The sequence below is a fragment of the Podarcis gaigeae genome (assembly GCF_964106915.1).
Source record: "Podarcis gaigeae genome assembly, chromosome: 11".
Classification (NCBI taxonomy): domain Eukaryota; kingdom Metazoa; phylum Chordata; class Lepidosauria; order Squamata; family Lacertidae; genus Podarcis; species Podarcis gaigeae.
The window spans coordinates 38,789,131-38,810,248 of record NC_139687.1 but is presented as its reverse complement, the minus strand read 5'-3'; the positions used below and the strand labels follow the sequence as shown (position 1 = coordinate 38,810,248).

At 39.4% G+C, this 21,118-nt stretch overlaps 1 protein-coding gene across 8 annotated transcripts in view; it reads left to right on the top strand.

The window, feature by feature from the left end:
- ERBIN (erbb2 interacting protein) overlaps window positions 1–21,118 on the top strand; it is an 85,435-nt gene that overhangs the window by 8,734 nt on the left and 55,583 nt on the right. For 7 of the 8 annotated variants that reach the window (XM_083703415.1, XM_083703414.1, XM_083703413.1 and 4 more), the window contains exon 2: window positions 20,750–20,806. The gene's annotated coding sequence lies outside the window, so the exon portion shown is untranslated. Of the gene's footprint in view, window positions 1–17,645; window positions 19,311–19,472; window positions 20,807–21,118 lie in introns of those variants that run through there. The other variant, XM_083703410.1, reaches the window with a different exon arrangement.

The following is a 21,118-nucleotide window of genomic DNA, read 5'->3' as shown; positions in this document are numbered from 1 at the left end:
ACAAATTAGCTGTAGTGCTCTGGTTTTACTATAGGCTCTTAGTGTGGTTAAACAAGTGCTGTTCCTTACTCATGCTGTAGAAAGTTGGAAGAGGTAATGATCACATATTAAAAACGTTTCACTGAAGTAGACTGAAAATATATTCTGAATTTCTCAAAGGCAAATCAAAGGATAGTTTAAGAAACACTCACAGTGTATTTTTTTTAGATTTAATATTTCATTCTGCTGAAAAATCCATTTTTGTGACAGCACTGACCAGGATACTTGAGACAGAGGCTATAGTGTTGCCAGCTAAGGAGATGGACCAGGTTCTTGGTTATGAGCCTAATGTTTGTGATTAAGAGACCACTGTACCCAAGCCTGGCAGGCAGGAGCCCACTGAACCAAATTCCACAACATCAGAGCCTGTAAAAGCAGAGCCAGGAGTCTCATTGGTCCATGTGGCTTGAAGAATCCATACCACCTTACCAGTCTAATGCCATAAGCAGCACACTAGGCAAGTGGGCCATGCAGTGCATGATAATTGCCTATATTTGAGTAGGAGGGCTGGCCTTTTAGGAGACACTTAAATTTTCCAAAAGCATATAGGAGAAGTTGACGTGAAGGCAGAGATAAAAAAGGTATCTGCCCATTTCGAACCCTTTTTGGAGCAAGTTGTTCATTAGAAGCCATCCTTAGTGCTGTGACAGTTAACCTGCCTTACTACCCTGCTCCATGAGCTCCTCTTTGAGCAGGGCAGTTTAGCATATTTTTGTCAAATGATTTGTGTAACTAATTGATAGGTAAGATTTAACATTATTGTGCATTTCTGCTGTTATAATAGGCATTCAAAATTGTGGGGTAGAGCCAATGTTAGTCGTACTTTGAAAAGAGCCATTGAAGTTCATGTGTTTGACAAACTTAAGGTACAGTTAACGAAACACTGTACCTTTTCCTTTCAGGTAGTATAATTTTTGTTCTTTTAGCATTTCATTTCCTCCACTCATTCTCTCTCTACCCCTTCCCTCCAAAAAAATCTGTATGTATATTCTTGCCAGTTTAGGATAATGCTTCATACATCTCATGAAATGAACTGTGCTCACAAAAGCTTATGCCATTATAAATTCATTAAAAGTTGAAGGTGCCAGACGCTTGTAACAAGAATGCAAACTTAACATGGCACTCTTTCTGGCAATCCATTTGTTATATTTTTCTATAGTTATAAAAATAATTTGTCACTGCTGTATATGACTAGTTCTCCGAGGCTTGGAAATATGTTTCAATCACTGAATTTGTGTCTACCTCCATCCCAAAATGGAGACTAGCTAGTGTTTCATATAACAGAATCCTCATGCAACTATAGAAAAATTCAGAAAGAATTTTCCTTTTACACACTGTTAATCAAAATTGTCCCCTGGGAGTAAGTGTCAGATTAAGAAGCAAGTGTCCACTAAAGGCCATGCTAGATAACCTGATATCCATAAAGAAACAAGTATATGTATGTTGAGCAACTACTTTTCTTATATACATACAGCTTGCCTTAACCTTTTGTGAGGGCAATGCAAAACTGTAGCCAAATAATCTGTTCTGCATACGCAAAGTGATTTGCAGAGCCAATGGTTTTCCCTTGTTGTCAACAATTTTTTTAATGAGATCTGTGAAAAGAATTTATAGTCTACTAATATTGGCTCTGCCCACTGTTATGTTCATATAGGAGCTGAGGGCCAAGCATGATAAAACAATGGCCAACTTGTGTCTTAGGATAAAATCAATCTGAATCCATACAAAGGGATGGAGTGAAATTTTAAAGTACAGCATAAGCTAGCTTCCAGGCAGGCTAAATCTTTCCCTCATGCATACTCCCCTCCCCCTTACAATACTTTTCTACTTGAGCATAGTAGATAGCACTTACATTGAATAATGCTGTGGACACACAGGGGATCTCTTACCTTGTGGTGTAGATCATTCATGTTCAGCAGTAATTTTTATACTGACAACCACTGACTAGCTTTCAGTTCTCTAGTCTCAATAGTCAGGTATTCCATATAGCTTCCTGATCAACTTCTCTTGGCCATGATGGGTTGCCTCCCTTCTGACTAGCTTAGAGTAATTCTTTTTTTAAAAAAAGCATTGCATCAGCACCAGCCTGTTAAGATCAGGCATAGGCTGCAGGATTCCTATAGCCACTTTCCTTGCCACATTGTAATACATAATGCAGCTTGCTACAGGTACCGTCTGAATTCTGTGCTGTTTCCTCACCTATGTTGCATGTTTCTAGGAGCATTGGTTATAACAAACCCTTTAAATGCTATGAAAGATCAACACATGTGACTTAACATTTGGCTTAACATTATGTCTCACCCTCAGCTCATGGTTTGTTTGCTCAAAACGAAAATCACAAACTATAACCTTTGTTATAGCTAATGAATTGTTTGGAGAAAAACAAAGTATAAGCCCAAGCCTGGAGATAACACTAAGTTCTTGGCAGGAGGAGCCGAAGAGGAGGTGAAGCAGGTGCATTTTTCGCTCTTTGTACCAGTACACTGTGCATTTGCCTTTTAATCGTAGTTCAGCATAACTGTATGGTTTAAATTGGCATGCAAACTAAGCCATTTAGTTGCTTAGAGGGATGTTTTTTCCTTTTTTAAAAAAACAACAGAACTTCCAAATAAGATGTGTGGGTATTATAATTGAAATATGTTGGTGGTGCTGATTTGCAATAGCCGTTAGGATTGCTTATTAATTTTTCAAATCTTTTTCAAGTCTTTATTTTAAAAGATAGTTTAACTTTAGTATCTGTTTGTGAGGGATTTGGCTGGGACGATACAGTCCATGGTGGAATTCATATAGTTTTGAGTACCTGACTCCATTCTTGCAGGCAGGTATATACCTCAGTTTAAGAACAGAGCCTGAAATTGTAACTTATCTGAGGGTTTGCTGTAGAATTAAGCTTCATATAGTCTTAAAGAGAAAGGGCTTTATGGATGTGTGAAAGAGACATTACAGGAGGTGGGAGGAGAGGGAGTTATCGCAAATAAGAAGTGGCAGGAGAAGACATGGTATGTGCTCAGCAAATGCTTCAGTTCTTGAGCTGTCAAAGCAAGAAATATCAGCCAATTTGACTAATACCCTCAGGTAGGGTATAATAAACTTAATTAGCATAGAGGAACAAGCCCATGGCAGGGTTTGTGCATTAGACATGCCAGTTTTAATATTAAGTGAGGCATGTTTGCCAGCCTGTATGTGGAAGCAAGGATTACATAAATACTATGGCAAGTTAAAAACATCATGTTCTCTGAAAGCTGCAAGTGTAATAGTTTCTGTTGATGATTTTCATCTTATCTTCAATGCTGACGTAGACATTTAAATAGCTAACTAGTGAACAGAAATGCATAGTAACATACCCATCACACTAAATTAGATTGATCTTTTCCCTCTGTGAATTCAGTCCATGTGAAACAAAGGGGAGTAACTCATTTGGAATAAGAAAATGTCTTGGCAGCTTGAGAGTTGGGTAGAACAAAGGTGAAATGAAGCCTCCCAAAAATTCTTTAAAATTGTGATTCGTTCTTATAAGGGCAAGTTGCTGTGAAGCATGTTGCGTTGCTCACTAAAGTTCACTTCCAGTCATGTGACGCTAACTGTCCTGGGTGTAGAAAACTAGCCAGAATTAAAAATGGAATGGTTTACTGTCACCACTTTACCTTGCCTAACAAAAACAAAAAAATGAACAGATGTTTTTAATTTTTGTGGACAGGAGATATGCTTAGCCCAGAAGAGACCTTTTGAGTTTTCTCCCTATTTGGGGTTACAGATTTAGAAAACATTCCAAATGAGAGAGTTGTGTTGGTCTTTTGCAACCAAGACAGAGGGCCTTGAGGTAGCTTTAAAGATAGCACATCTACTGTGATGTAAGCTTTTCTGGAGTAGGGCCTACTTCATCAGATACATGAATGGTTGTTCTCATTTGGCAGAGGTTAAATATGTGTATCTAGGGATGCAGGTGGTGCTGTGGTCTAAACCACAGAGCCTAGGGCTTGCCGATCAGAAGGTTGGCGGTTCGAATCCCCACAACGGGGTGAGCTCTCATTGTTTGGTCCCAGCTCCTGCCCACCTAGCAGTTCGAAAGCACATCAAATGCAAGTAGATAAATAGGTACCGCTCCGGCGGGAAGGTAAACGGCGTTTCCATGCGCTGCTCTGGCTCTTAGTCCTGCTGGCCACATGACCCGGAAGCTGTCTGCAGACAAACGCTGGCTCCCTTGGCCAGTAAAGCGAGATGAGCGGCGCAACCCCAGAGTTGTCCGCAACTGGACCTAATGGTCAGGGGTACCTTTACTTTTACCTTTAAATATGTGGATATGCAGAGGCATATTGTAAACAGTGGGACCCAAAAGCCAAAATGCAAAAGGCTAAAGTCTGAATGACCACATTTGGATTTTACACTAAATCATTTGAGATGAATAAGCTGAAGTGAGCCTTGGGCTTGCACACTCCTCCTCTAATCTTCTGGCATGGCTACAAGGAAGAGTTCACAACTATTGTTTCCATATTTGCTTAAATGCTGAAACAACAAGCCATTTTTTTTTTTTTGCTTAAATGGCAACTAAAAATGGAAGCAAAGCCTTCCAGACTTGAGCAGATGAGCCTGAAGCTCAGTTAGGCTTGTTTATTTAATGCCTCAACAGGTCCAGTATTTGGGGGAGAAGGGTAAAACCTTCAAATGAACTTCTTTTTTACATGGGAAAGCATTCAGTAATTAGGTTCCCCAAAAGTACTCTGAAGTGAAACAATCAACAAAAGTCCCTAGCATATGACTCTGCAGAATATATAACATAGCTGCTAGTGGTTGAACTGTAAGATACGGTAAATTGGAAGGCTGCAGTTAAATTCCCCTTTAGTCAAGGAAACTCTCTTCCATATCCAGTGAACTGAGGATAAGCCAGAGTGATGTACTTATTGTCAAATCTAGGCTTGCCATATTTCAAACCGTGAAAATCTGGACAGAAAGTTGTTGAGCAGTATTTCAGAAATGTCCAGGAAAATCTGGGCGTATAGCAGCCCTTTTTGTTGCTCCTTTGCTTCTACAGTGGTACCTCGGGTTTCATACGCTTCAGGTTACATACGCTTCAGGTTACAGACTCCGCTAACCCAGAAATAGTGCTTCAGGTTAAGAACTTTGCTTCGGGATGAGAACAGAAATCGTGCTCTGGTGGCGTGGCAGCAGCAGGAGGCCCCATTAGCTAAAGTGGTGCTTCAGGTTAAGAACAGTTTCAGGTTAAGTATGGACCTCCGGAACGAATTAAGTACTTAGCCCAAGGTACCACTGTAATATTAATCTATAGCATGAAAGTGCCTGATAGAGACTCCATTTTAGTCCTAGTATTATACCAAGTCCTTCTAGAGATCTGTGGCCTATTCTTAAGTAAGGCCCAAACTTGACCTAACAGGAAATATGAAAGGATGCTTGTAAACTGAGACTCAAGGTTTGCATCTGTCTCTCAATGTGATGCAAATAGTTTTTAGTGTCATAAGTGCTATGTTTAATATCAAGCTTAAAAGTGGGTACTAATTTATATGGGGCAAAATCTGGAAATTCCAAACTATATAGGCCAGCTGGAATTCATTAGCATTAATTACATGCAGGATCATGCTTGCCTTATAGCTGTGGTACTCTTTCTGTAAGACTGAATGTAATGCTGTAAGGATATCTGTGTGTCTGAATTGTTGTTATTTCCATTTTATGCAGCAACAAACTAGAGCTTATTCTGTGACCAGGGACTGTAAGCAAACTGCTCTTTTTGGACAAATGTATGGTAAATAACTTTCCCGAAACTTGCTAGTTTAATTCAGAACCTTTTTAGATTTGCACTTTAAAAATATTAGGTGTATGCTGATAAAACAGTGGGTTGGTTTGAACATAATACTAGTTTAGCATTTGAAGAATGAGCCCTGCAGCTGTGAGGAGGAGCTGAGAAAATTTCACTTCCATTTTAGAATAACTGCAGTTTGTCATATAGACTGAAATGTAGACATACTGATTACTTAGTGATGATTAGTGGAATCAAGTTACGGTAACTCCAGTCCACAGTTTATGAAGCTGGGTTGTTTTCAAAGAAGAGTAGGAGGCATCCAGAGTCTGCAGTCACATTCTACAGAAAGTTTTAAACATGTTTTCTCAAGGAAGTACACTCTTTGCCCACCCACAATAATATTAACGTATCTAGACTGTTGCAGCCAGTGCTAAATATGGCTGCAGTGTGTGGAGATGTGTATTATTACTCACTGTTTTTTATATTGAAATGTTTCTTCTATTTTGCTGTTTAGTGAAATTATTTCATCTGTCAATTTAATACAGCTCCTCTGAGGCAGCTTGCAAAACTAAGTTTTTCTCAGATCCCTTGAAACTAATGGACCCAAATTAGTCTTCTCCATTATTTTTAGAGGGCCTACTCTGACTACATTCAGTACAACCCAAAGTGATTTGCAGAGCACAATGTCATTTGTAAAGCCATGAAATGGAAGGAATCCTTGTCTCATCTTATTCTCATAAGGCTTGTAAAGAAGTTAAATGCTGTCTACAATCTGTATGTTTTTTTAAAAGCAATAAAGTAGAGCGGTTAAAGACATCTTTCAACTTTTCATTAGTAAATCAAAATTACACTAGACTTCTCACCTATGGGTTTCTCACCTGTGGACTATCCGTTCATAAAATTTATTTTATCTAGGACTGTGCATTGAATCAGTGCAGTGTATTGTGTTGTGTCTTTCACCTGTAAGAGGCTTGAGTGGCATGACTGCCCTTTTCTTGGTAGGCAGATCCTGTAGGTGAGGAAAGGAGAGATGTGGCCCAAGTGCTCAGTTGTTCTTTTTGCATTGTTTGTGGCATTTTGGGTATGGTATTTCTGCTGTTGCTGGCTTGGTTGTTGATAATTATTTAATGATTTCTCGTAATCAATGGGAGTGGTTTTTGTTGTTGTCGTTTTGCTGATATCTTGTAATACTATATGTAAAATGATTCTAGGGATACATTGTGCTGTGTACAGTAACGCAGAAAGGTGGTGTACACATTCAAAAATTTTTAAAAAATGCTGTGTGAATTCTTTTAAAATCAGATGCAAAGACTTAGGTCATTAATTGGTAACCCCTCTCCCAATTCCAGATTTCAGAAGTTAAGAAATTAAGACCCCACTTTTATTTTAAACATGGGTCATTAAAATAGAGGTCTAGCTGCTTGTTTCAAAATAATTTGGATAGAAGGTTCTCTTTTGCTCTTAACGTTTCTTGCAAATTTGTACTCTCCTTTTCCTTCCATATTAAAATATAAGGCCCTCGGATGCCTGTTCACTAAACTGTTTATCACATACATTTACAAATTCACATCAAGAATGAGCAGGAAACAATTGCAAGAGCCTTGAAACTCTTTCTCTGTGTGTGTGTGTCATGTACAGAACTCAAGGAAGCTTATCAGCACAGCATCAGTGCAAGGCGATAGGAAAAAGAGTGAGCTAGAGCCGCTGCTTGGTTTCCTCTTCAAGGCCCCTGACTGATTGGGTGGAGCACCTGGCTAAGACAACAATCAGTGCAAAAGAAAAGAAGAAAAAGTCACAAGTGGCTCCAAAACTGCAGGGTCAGAGCAGAATTGGAGGCAAAGAATTGGCTTGGAGTCTGTCCCCAATTGATCATGGCTCTATTTTTATTTGATACCTGACACTTTAATCTTTCAGTTTGATGAATCAATAAATGTTGCAGTCCTAATAGTAAGCTGCATCTTGGTTGTTTAATCTAAATATTTCTAGTGCTGCAGCATTTGGGGCTTGATATGGGAGACTCTGATCTAAATTCTCAGTTGTGCTACAAAGCTAAAGGTCTGGCTTTGAGTAAGTTGTGATCTTAAGCTATTTCGATTGTGGTGCAAAGTATGGTCCCACTCTGAGTTTCTATTGGCAAGGAAGGACTGAAAACATCAAAATATTTGGAGTACAGTCATACCTCAGGTTGCAAAAGTGATCCGTGTGGGAGGCACGTTCGCAACTTGCCGCATTCGCAGCCTGAAGCATTGTGTCTGCACATGTGCGTGACGCGTTCCAGCTCTTCTGCACATGCGCGTGACGTCGTTTTGTGCTTCTGTGCATGCGTGAGCGCCAAAACCCGGAAGTAACCTGTTCTGGTACTTCGGGTTCGGTGCAGTCCACAACCTGAAAACGTGCAACCCGCAGCGTTCGTAACCCGAGGTATGACTGTACTACCTGCTGTCTGAAGTTAGCGAAAAACCCAAACCCCACTTCCTCTCAGTCCCCCTCCTCTGCACACATTCACACACACCATTTTGTTAGTATTGGTCTCTTGTGAAGGAGACCATATCCCTTAAAGCATAAAATCAACACTTAAGCAGTCAATGCTTAACAGTAGCTGCAAAGAACTGCCTTATTTCTTTTGTTTATATACATATTAAGGAAGCACTTGTCAATATCACTCATAGGTGATCTCCAAGTGATTCGTGCAGGACAAAGTGGGATTGGAGCAAACTTGTATTGGACTGAGACTTGGTTTCTTCTCATAGTGCAAGAACTGAAGCCAATGTTGTCCCTTACTTTTGCAGTAGTGGTCTTGGACCTTGTGAGTTCCCATGGTTCAATAATAAGTTTTGATGCTGCCCTTGATTGCTGCAGGATTGGGACTGGTCCTCATTCTGCAAAGAATTGGCTTGCTGCTGCTTTCCTGTTGTCCTAGGATGTCCATTGAGGGTGGAGTGGAGGGTGTTAGGCATTTAGGCGCATTGCTTTCTTCATGGAGTCCCTATCAGCAAAGGCTAAGCTGGACCACAACTCATAGGAAGGACTGCATAACCCCGAAATAAAAAACACAACTAAGTTTATAACATACGATGCCAATTCTATTCTAGCCCCTTGTCTCTTTCCAGTGTCTATTGTCTATTGTTCATTATTGCAAAACATGTAATGGCTTGTTTTTTATTAAATAGTCCATAGAAACTTTATGGTATTGGTTGTAAGAATATATAAGGTTCTGTCAGCACAAGACACTCTTCACTAGGAACTTTTCAAGTGAGAATTCCACTGGAATGAATTGGATTTGTACAAGAAGAAAGCAGTACTTTTGCTGACTTCTGCTCCTTTCTGAAACAAAAACACTCCCAATAGATTGTGCCTGAACAATGCCTAGAATTTGCCTGGAACACCTAGAACAACACCTGTCTAGCCTACCTCAAAGAGTTAGTTTTGTACTGAACATAAAATTAGGAGTATTCATTGCAAACCAGTGTGAGGAACAAAACATGTGAAGTAAAACTTAGTTTGAAAGGTGATAGGGTGAGGAGACAGAGGGTGAAAGTGAGTAGACCCTTTTGACACTTGCCAGTCATCAGCATTGATGGCCTGAAATTCTTTCACAGTCAATAGATTAAAGAAATTTAGTCTTGGCGTAATGTTTCCCTTCAAAGAAAATTAAATAGCATTCACAACAGTCCAGAGAAACAGGATCCATTACTTCATATTTCAGAACCAGTTATTTCATATTTGAGCTACTGGTGGTGGTACTGAGGTGGGAATAGGATAAATACTTCATTTAAAGAATAATGAAGTAGAATAATTGCACTTTTAAAAGATAACCCTCATATATAAACATTTCAGAGTTAGAAGCTATACATAAAATAAGTTCAGCTCCAATATAGATACCAACTGGGATAAACATCTTCATTTAAAAGGCTTGTTGAAAAGAATACTTCTTTAGCACATGCTGAAAATACCTTAGAGAAAGTGTCTGTCTGATATAGGAGGGAGTCCGAAGTGTGGGTGCACCACACCTAAGGTCCGATTCTGGCATCTTGCAGAGTGGACCTTATATAGGATGTTATCTGCATGATTCCCTCTCCTGCAGAATGCAATGATTGGTTGGGTTTGTAGAGATGAGATGATCTTTTTGATATTCTGGTCCCAATCTGTATAAGGATTTGTACAGCCAAAACAGCACCTTGAACTGACCCCTGTAGATAATTGCAGCCAGTGCAATTCTTTTTGTAGCAGCTTAACATGAGAGTATTCCACCCCAGTGAACTGTTGAACTGCCACATTTTTTTTTACTAGCAACAGCTTCTGGGTTAGCTTTATGCAAAGCCCCCGTAGAGTGCATTGCAGGTTGCCAGCACATGAATGACAATAGTCAGGCTATCCCAGTCCAGAGACTGTCATATCTATCTTGCTGATTAAAGTTGTTAAGATGCTCTCCTAGCCACCAAGACCTGTTAAGCCTCTAGTGGCAGCGACGGATCCAGGAGCACCCCCAGACTACAAACATACTCCTCTGGGTGAATACGTCCCCATCCAAAGCAAACAATCAACCAGTTATCCATACTACATCCACTACCATCCACTACAGTGTCTCCATTTTGCCAATACTCAGTCACTTTATTGGCCTTCAGCCAGCACCCACTGAGTCCAGGCATTAGTCCAGTGCTTGGCACGACTTCTCCTGATTTAGATGTTACAGAGAAGTAGAGCTGGATAGTATCAGCTCACTGGTGACACCTTACCCTAAATCTAATGACCACTCCCAGCTACTTCAAGTAGATGTTAAATAGCATCTACGACACAGTAGTATTACTGTGGCTCCCCAGAGCATAACAGCAACTGACCTTAAAAATGGTCATTTTGGAACAAAGGAACTTTAAAAGGAGACTGCAGCATGAAACTGCTGAATTACAATTCAACAGTAGATTTGATGTTGTCACTTGTTGTAATGAATTGACACACTGGGGTTTTTATCAATCTACAACTGTTAATTGGCTTACCAATGCCAGGATGTGTGTATTATCAACAATGACTGTTTTGTGAATTGTCACTAATTATGTAATGATTGCCGTCTCTAATTTATGCATTTCACCTTCTGTTGACCTCATTGTTCACAATCTTCCTACAGGATAACATGTCACACATTTGAGACAGTCCACTGGAGACCATAAAATCTTATGCCGCAATACATTTGTTAAGTGTTTAGGATGCTACAAGACTTTGTTCTTTTTAGTCTCATTTGTGATTACCAGCAGATCTTTCCAATGTATAACTGAAATTAGCCTCAGAGTGCATTAATTTTCCTTGCTTCTGAAACATTTGAGCAGGAGTTGTGCAGACTTTTTTTCTTACATAAATTACCGTAGATGCTGCTTTTAAGATGAGCAGAGGTTAGTCACAGCAATTTAAGAAGCAGTACAATATATTATCCACTGAAAAGTACATAGTGGCAGCAAATTACAATTTTTTTATCGGTTTGCACCCATTTGTTTCTTTTTAGAATTTTATTCTGCCTTTTTGGTGACAGCAACAACAACTCTATGGTAGTGTACAATAAAACAGAAATAAAAACAACATAAAACATTAGCAATGATATTAAATTAAAAAGATACGTCTTGACTTCTTTTGTAAAACAGAGAATGAGGAGGCCAATTGTGGTTCTAAATGGAGTACATTCTACAGTTTGGAAGCAACATGGTGGTGGGGTAGGCTTCTCTTGGCAGTGGTATACCCTCAAAACAGCCTCTCTGGCAGGTCTTAATAATAGGACAAATTCATGATAGCCTAGTACATCATAAACAGTGTTAGAATGTCTAGTCGCCATTGGGGGGGAGTCAGCAACACTTTTTATTAATTATTTTGGTAAGCATGAACTAATACGCAACTCACATAAGTGACACATTGTTAATATCATATTTTTAGCAGAAATTGTGAATACATGTTTAATTTGGTGTTTACAATAAAAATATTGGTAACCATACATACCATACTTCAGTTTTCAAAACATTCTACTCTTTATTGTTAAACTCTTTAAAATATTGTCTATCCTTAACATATGCTTTGAGGCACATACATTTCAGCAATCCTTGAATGTCAACCAGGTGCAAAAAATGGCACCCAGACTTTTTGAGGTGCTCGCAAATAGAGAATCTTTAGGCACGAAATGTGCCTGGTTCCCTGCTACGTAATTTCAAACCTTGATCATAAACAACTTCAGACCAAGCCAGAATATTAAACCAACTTCAGACCAGAGTTTTATATCCTCCTTTGTACTGAAGTAGACTTAATGTAGTTTCCCAGTTTGGATGAAATGGGAAGCTATACTTACATGAAGCCTTCCTGGTTTGTTTGCTAGCTTGTGCTGGTGAAGAAATTGCATTCCCAGCCAAAAAACCTCTTTCCTATCTTGGCTTTATCTTGCAAGCTCTCCCAAAATCTTAACGGAAGCTTCTGATATCCTGACTGCCTATAATTTCTGAAGATTTCTGATGGAGCGGGGTTAGATGCAGTCAGAAATAGTAGCTTGTTATAACACTTTTTTGCCTAGTGTATTTGTAGTTGATCAATATGTTTCTATTTATAAATTTATTCATTGTTAGATTTGGCAGGACATTTATCATTTTTCAGCACATAATGATTTAGATTACTGGTTCCCAGTTGGCGATCTATGGACCCCGGGGTCCGTGTAACCGACCCAGGGGGTGTGCAGTACCATTTATATAACAAAAACTACCCATAGAGATATCAATATTTTCAGAAGTAGGGGGTTTATGGTTTGGCTTTTGAAAAACAGAGGCTCCACAGTACTTAGTCAAAAGGAACCACTGGTTTAGATAATTAAAAATAAAGATAGTACAGGGAAAGCAGCTTGCTGCTTGGGTGAGTAAAAGTTCAGGGTTATCTTTTCTCATTTCTTAGTTGTTGTCACTGAGAACCAGTATCCCTTTAAATCCCCACATGCTACCATAATACTGTGATGCATCCTTGCCCTTAGGCAGGGATATCTTGCTTGCTTTACTCCATTTTAAAGGACCTGGGCAGGTAATGCAGAGATTAGTTGGGAAATCCTCACAAAATACAATTCTTGATTCCCCCTGAGACCAATGAATGGTTTTTACCAGAGGGTGATAGAGAGGCACTTCCCTCCAAATTGCACATACAGAATTCTCACAGAGGAAGATATTCACTCATGACTTGGATGTACACAACTTACTGAAATCAAGATACACTACAGGCAACAACTGATTTATGTGCATCTGATTGACATGTAGTCGTGCATGTGCGCATGGCATCCAACCCGGAAGTGACCTGAAAAGTCACAAAAATGTCACTAAAAGGGTGGAATAGGGGTGGGCCAGGGCAGACAGGGGCATTCTGGAAATGTTAAAGCAGGAATGGGGTGGAGTTCATGCCCAGTTAGTATCTAGGCTAGAACTCTAGTGTCTGATGGGCATGGAAGTGTTTCCAGAATTAAATGCAGAACATTCTTGCAGTTTGGGATTGGCATTGGAAATCACATGGTAGTTGGGCACAGATTGGCATAAGATTATCTCAACGTTGCAGACAGTTCCTTTCATGCTTTCTATCACACCCTAAGAAGTAGCATTACTGCCCCTTGCAAGACCTAAATCTTGTGGTACTACTAAAGTGAACCAGGCCATTTCCTCTCTGGTGTGGGGATACATCTCTTATCTATCCCTACTGAGAATTGCATTGGAAACAACAGAGGATATTCTTTGAGGCATGATTGCAGTGGGTTTGGGATTCTGTAGTCTACTCCAGGCTTTGGAAAACAGAATCCATTCCTTGCTCTACCAAAGCTTTTGGACTGAAATCAAGCAATTTCTTTCTGCTCATAATAATCCCCCTTAATACATTTCTATCTGGACTGGCTTTTAATGGTATCATAGTAAATGTTCTATATAGTTGGTGTGTGCAGTGTTTTAAAATATGTTGCTGGCCTTTTAAATAGAAATAGACAATTTAAATAGCTGCACCTAGCATTTATTATTTCCATACAGAACCAAGTGAAGAAAGGTAATGCAATGAGGATTGGCCGTTTCTGTTTTCAGGCTGGGAATTACTGGATGGCTGCTTAAATACGACCCATGCTGTCTGAAATGTATGAATCCAGTTTAAGCAGCTTATGCTGTATCTTGTGATTTAAAGAATACTGATAGCTTTATCATCTCTCTGTAAGCAGATAGAATACAATCCTATTAATCCCTGCACATATTTCTTTGTATATCATTGAAGCCTTCACCTGGTGTGTTGAAGTTGTGTTTTCATAAAAGTTTTCGTGCAATAAGCAAGAACAACACAGTGCCAACATTCTCTCTGTATTTTATTTAATTACTGGTTCAATCTAAAAAGTGATTAAATCCTGTACACTTCTGATATTGTGGGTTTTCTCTTACTGATTCCTATCATTATTTATATGATAATGCTTATCCTGTGACTGTAGTCCTAAATCAGAATTGGAGGGGGGGGATTGTCTTCCCCTTATAGCAGGCATAGGCAAACTTGGCCCTCCAGATGTTTTGAGACTACAATTCCCATCATCCCTGACCACTGGTTCTGTTAGCTAGGGATGATGGGAGTTGTAGTCCCCAAACATCTGGAGGGCTGAGTTTGCCTATGCCTGCCTTATAGTAATCCAGATTCTTTTAAATAAACACACTTCCAGATTGTGCCATCTGTGCTGGTCCTGGTAGTTAATGTTTTCTGTGCAGGTTAATCGTGATGCTAGAATGACTTCACTGCTATTCTTTTTTAGCTTGTGAGCATTGGATACCCACATAGTAATATTTTCAATGTCACTGACCTGCCTGGAAACACCCTTAAATATTTACTGATACAGATGACTATCAACTTACGTGGAAGTTACATTCTGGGAGAAAACACATAAAGCCAATATCACGTATAGCCAAAACACATTGGTTCCAATGGCAGGTGGGATTGCCCAAAGTCTTTTTTCTTGGATGCCCATCCCTTTCTTCTGCATGCTTGACCTCTAAGCTGTGCCGGCCCAGAAACTATGGTACTGTATTCTAAATCTGACCTTTCTAGATGAACCCCTTTAAAAGTGGAAAGAAAGGATTGCTAATTACAATTGTTCTGTGTATGTACAGTGGTACCTCCGGTTGCGAATGGGATCCGTTCCGGAGCTCTGGTTGCATCCCAATGAATTCATAACTGGAGGTGCCGCTTCTGCGCATGCGTGTGTGGCGAAACCTGGAAAAATACTTCCGGGTTTGCCATGTACGTATCCCGAAGGATATGTAACTGGAGGTGAATGCAAGTAGAGGTACCACTGTACTTGTCTTTCTACTTCAATGTAGTCTGGGCGATATCAATATATCGTGCAGGACTGGTATGAGGGGCAGGCAGCGATGATGGCTTCACTCAGCGGTATATCGTGGGTGAAACTGTTGCCTCCTGAGTCCCTCTGCTACCAGCGTCCAGCGCACCAAGGGAGAAACAAGCTGCAGTCAGGCGCTGGAGGCAGAGGTACTCAGGAGCAGTGATATACCACTGAGTGAAACTGCCATTGCAGTCTGCCCTTATACAGCTGCAGAGGCAGAAACAAGCTACATCAGTGAGGTTCTGATACAGCTTGTTTCTCCCTTGCTTCTTTAAACTGCTTGGCTGAGGAGTGTGCCACTGCCCTCGCCTCAGCCAAGCAGTTTTACGGAGCCCCAAACCTGCCACTGGCTCGCAGTGGCAGGCTGGAAGCTCCATTAAAGTGCTCCCCCTCTCCAGCTGAGGGAGCCCTGATCCTTCTGCTCACATGCTTTTTTATTTAAGGATCTTCTTTGTAAAACAAATTGAGCAATAAAACCATTTTAAATAGTAAAAGGGAAGTACTTACGAAAATTCAGGAAATGTTGACAAGAATTGAACTTTGAATATTATTAGTAAGACATTGAGTGGAAGCAAGTAGAAAACAATGGTAGCAGTCCAAAAGGGACTTTTGTGCATGGGGTGGGGGGAGATGCTAAGCATTTGGATTTCTACACATTGGCTGCTTGCAAGCTTTGAATTTAAGTGCCATAAGAATCTTCAAGAGTCAGACACATTGACTTCAGTGGGATTTCCCCACCTGATGTGTGCATAGGGTTGAATCCTAAATCATTACAAGATTGTAGGTTCATGATATTAGATTTGTAAACTTATCCCACTGCTTTTAATCTTGAGTTCCAACATAGCTGACAATTGGGATCCAAGTGCAGTGTCCAGTGAGCATTTTGTAGTGAGGAGTGTTCTTAAATAAGATTCAAGAGCATGTTTTCAGTTTAAACTGGTTACATAATAATCTGTCAAGCTTAATTGGCTGTTAGCAGGCAAGTAAATCGAGGAAGCACATAAAATAAAGCTGTCAGTTTGGGAACCATTGTGAAGTGTTGAATTGGAGATGATCTGTCACCTGTTTTCTAGCTTGTGTTGTGCGGGGGGGGGGGTGTGCATTTCTACAGAGCTTCATGCAGAGATTATGATTACTCAGAAAAGAAGGCTGCCTGTGTTCAAATAATATGTTAATAGTGGAAATCAAAGCAATAGCTGTTTGCTCCAGTTTTTATCTCCACCCTTAAATGTTTGTGTATGTAAGTGATTTAAGAGTTACACTTAAAAATTTTACTAAAGCATTAGTATGCGCACTGCTTATTTCATTTAGAAGAGATGTTGGTTAAATTCAAATGATTCTCCAAACAGTTGATTTTGGAGGGCTAATAATGAACCATTAATTCCTTCTCCCACTTCCTGGGTTCCTTTCACATAGCTGGCCATCACATCTTAATTGGGAAGGTGCTAATCTCTATAAACTGTTAATTTGGAAGCCCACTTCAAATCATGGTTTGAAGATTAATGTAACCACAGTTTTGCTCATGTCATATGTGACTGCATATTATACACAGCAAACACTTATGTCCTGGGGAGTCAGGACCAAGGATGCGGAATTGGAGAAGAGAGCCTCTCTCTCCCATTGTATGTCCTGATGCCCGTGACCATGAACTGAACCACTGAGTAAAGATCTGATCCTTTGCAATAAGTCCCCCCCCCCAACATTTTAGCTAGTTTTCTACTTGTAAGCACTAGAGCAAACTGTTTTCCATGGTAGGTTTTAATAGGGTTTGAAAATGGTACTTCATGTTTCTGTAATTGTAACTAGTCACTTGGAAAAAAGGAGGAAAATGTGGTGTTGTTTTTAAAAAAAGAAAGTTACTTTTAAAAAAGGCAACTAATAGGACTTATTATTTGTATTGGTTGCTGTAGAAATTCAACCTCATTATAAGGATCCATGATTCAAACATTAAAATTGTCAGTTAATAACATACTGTTGAGCACTGTCTGCATGTATTCTTGGCATAATGTTTTGTTGTTTTTAGGTGAAACGTTGGAAGTGGAATTTTATCATTGTTAAGCTATGCTTGCTCAAACTAAACTTGCTGTAATGAGGCTGTTGTCATATACAGACTTTGAACGGCTGTTCAGATATTAACACACACTTACATGCCCATGATGAGATTGTAAGCGGTCCAGAAGCTGACATGATTCCTTCCCTCCACATAGAGATAAGTCCCTAGGGAAAATTTTAGTTCATGTATCCAGGGTTGGAGGAGATTCTGCATAGAAATAATTGCATAATCTTGGGTGTGCTGGGGGATCTGGAGAGGAGGTTTATGGGGTGTGTGTGTAAAACCACAGGGTAGGTCCTACTTCTCTCTCTCTCTCTCTCTCTCTCTCTCTCTCTCTCTCACACACACACACACACACACACACACACGGATTCTAAATAACCTAGCTACTTTCTTCCTTAAAAACTGACTTGAAAATTGATATTAACTCGACCTCTTTAACATGAGTATGCTTGTGTAAACCATAATGGACAACTGTTTGGATTGGGGCTGCACTTGGGTTAAATAAATAAATAAATAAATAAATAAATTCTGGTGTTGCTATGTAGGGTTTCAAAGGCAGTGTGGATAACCCATTTTGCATCTCCTCTTGTAATGGATATGCTCTTTCCCTTGCAGTCATAGCCTTCGTTTCCTGAATGTTAGGACTACAAAACACTTAGAACATGTTCTTTGCTTGAGCTATTACGTTGAACCCTAAATGAGAGAACATGTTTGCTGTTTTATAGGGTTTAGGTTGGAATGATGCAACAGAGATTCCATTCTGAAACTCTTTTTAGTCTGCTGGATGTCTGATTTAAACATTGTGCTGTTGTAAGAGGTTCTGTTTTAAAATTAGTCCACAATGTGCCTAATTTTATAACTAGTTTTATAACTTCTTCCTTACGGGATATCATAGCAAATATTACTAATCGTGCTATACTAGAATTTTATTCTAGACTTGTTCAGATAAAATACTTTTGCCTCTGATGGGTGTGAACTGCCCTGAGTTCTGTGGGTGAAGAACAGTATACAAATTTAATTAAAAAAAACCAATAATAGTGCTTGTTGAGGTAGTACATCTGTGTCTGGGGTGCATATCCCTTTAGACAACAGACAGAGAGAAGCCTATCAGGGAGAAGACTTCTAGCATAGCATTCATTGTGGCATTCTAGTTTTCTTTGTCTAGAAGCCGCTTTTTCCCATTGGAGAGCAGTCAGTCCTGTGAATCACCATCTGCATTCTGACAGCCCTGATGCAGGTTTACCACCTCTAGTGAGAATTAGGTCACTGTCCCTCATGTAAATACTCTACAGCTTTCTTAATATCATCCTATCGGAAACTAAGAAAAGGCATCACATAGTCCCTGTTTGTGAGATCAGATTAAACTCGGCAGAATTATTTTATCTGTGACATTATCAAGCTGTTTCATTTTTGATCTCTTAATGGTTTTACAGCAAATCCTCTATCTATAATGGAATTAGTCCATTAATCTTACTGCTGAGCTTGAATGTTTTTTACTTTCCCCCACTTGACTCCAGTGTATTTTTAGTGATTAGACCATAAAAATAATAAATTGTAATGGCACTTGTTGCTGGCTGTACAGAAAACGTGTGTGGTCACACATACACATGCTTTGTATAAATGATACCTATCAAATAATTAAGCAATTGTAGTTTTTTCAAAAACTACAATGTTGGTGACAGGGAAACATTCTAAGGTCTGGTCTTGGTTATATACAATATTAACTTGCTACATGTAACTTCTTCATTGACTAAACTGAGGCACATGATAAACCATTTAAATATTTCTCAAACTCCTTTTCTGTTTTTTTAGCCTTTGGGGTGTATTGTTATTAGCCTAAAAATATCTATTTAAAGCCACAACTAAAAGCCTATTTTTTAAAAAATTAAAAAGCTGAATTCTAATGCAGGTTACAAAAGAAGTCATGGGTTGTGTAATAACCACCCTGATTCAGCATACCTATACTAACACATAGGATAAAACCCTTCTCTATATGCGGAGGGATCGCAGCGCCTTTCCCGCTGTCCCCCGACTTGGTTAGAAGGCTGGCGGCGGGGAGAAGCCTGCTCCAGCCCCGCAAGCTCCCAGAGTGATGCCGAAGCTGCGTGCAGCTTCGGCATCGCTCTGGGTCCCGTTCTGGGGGCTGGGGGAGGGGGAAGCTCGGGCTTCCCCCGCCCCAGCCCCGCGCCTGGGAAAAAAATAATAATTCCCCCCCCTTTATCCCCCCCCAAATCTAGGTGCGTCCTATGGGCCGGTGCGTCCTATAGGGCGAAAAATACGGTAATCTCCATTTGGTGTGATGCCAACATATGGAGAGAAAAGGTTTGTGATATGCCCCATCAGGATCCCTCTGTACACAAGATCTCTTTTGCCCCTGCATGGTGAAGAATTGTGCTCACAATATGCATGTGTTACATAGTTCACAATACATTGAGGATTTGTATAAGAACCAGTGCTGCTCATTTGAAAGAGAATTTTGACAAGAGTCTATATTAAAACCATAGCTTTATCTATTAAAATCAGAGTATTGCTGAAATGTAAAGCTTCCTGGTCTCCTGTGCTGCTTCCATGTGTGAAACTATCATAAGAGGAACAAATATCTAAGCAAAATCATGGTTTTCTTTAAAAAAATGCACTAGCTTACATGCCCTAGTTGTATTTATGTAAATAGGAAATCAGTGTTTTCATTCATATTATGAATATACTTTCATGCATGATAAGGGTTTTATATGTTCCTTGTACAGATTGTTTATACATCAGAACTTCCCTAAGATTGTTTTACATGTTTTGTCATGTATTCTGAAAACATTAAGTATAGGTTAGAGACAATATTGGCTGACTTGTACAATTCTGTCTTCCTGGATCTTAAAATAAATAAATATGGGGTGGTAACTAACTGCCATCTGCTTCATACAGAGAGATTGTGTTCTATAAATGTAGATAGCTAAAACTATGTAGACTGGCCTTTTGATTACTAGTGTAGTTATCAGTCTTGAGATAAATAAATGGATCCCTTTAATTGTAATAATAATTTGGGACATTGTTTTCAGGTTAATGGGTGCCACTTGTTTTTTTGATCATAGTGGGTACAGTTTTTCAACTGAGTGTGATGATTCTCATTTTTAAAATTTGGTATAGGTTTAACTATATTAACACATACATAGTCGAAATGTAACATTTCATGGTCTATGAACTTACTTTTGATTTTATTTTGATTTTTAAATGAATGCCTCTGAATCTTTTGGAGAAACCACAGCAGTAATAAAGTGGATGGCAAATTAGACTTTGTCGTTTTGACTATTCTTTGCCTTTAAATTTAAAATGTGTACCCCGGATGTTTGGTGAGTTTTCTAAATGATACTGGTTTTTAGAAATATAGGGTAGAATCTCCAGAATGTTAGGAGGTTCATAGAATCATGGAATCGTAAAGTTGATTTTTTCCATTCAGTATATATAAATGTAATAGAAATGAAAGGGAAGCACGGATCCTGCTTTTTCAGATTCATAGTTTTGCCTAAGATTGTCATTTCTTTCTCTTTCCCAGAATGTTGGCTATGAAAGCTCAGGGAAGAAGTAGCAGGGAGAAAAACATTACCCAGTGGTAAGTTTAACCCTCCTCCCCATTGAGTTAGATAAAAAAGTAATGTTTCAATCACATTGGTTTTTAAACTATTTTAAAACTATTTTTTAGCTTTGGATACCAAATAAAATATTAGTGATACCTTTAACTGTATATATGCTTATAAAAGTACAGTGGTACCTCGGGTTACATACGCTTCAGGTTACAGACTCTGCTAACCCATAAATAGTGCTTCAGGTTAAGCACTTTGCTTCAGGATGAGAACAGAAATCGTGCTCCAGTGGCATGGCAGCAGCAGGAGGCCCCATTAGCTAAAGTGGTGCTTCAGGTTAA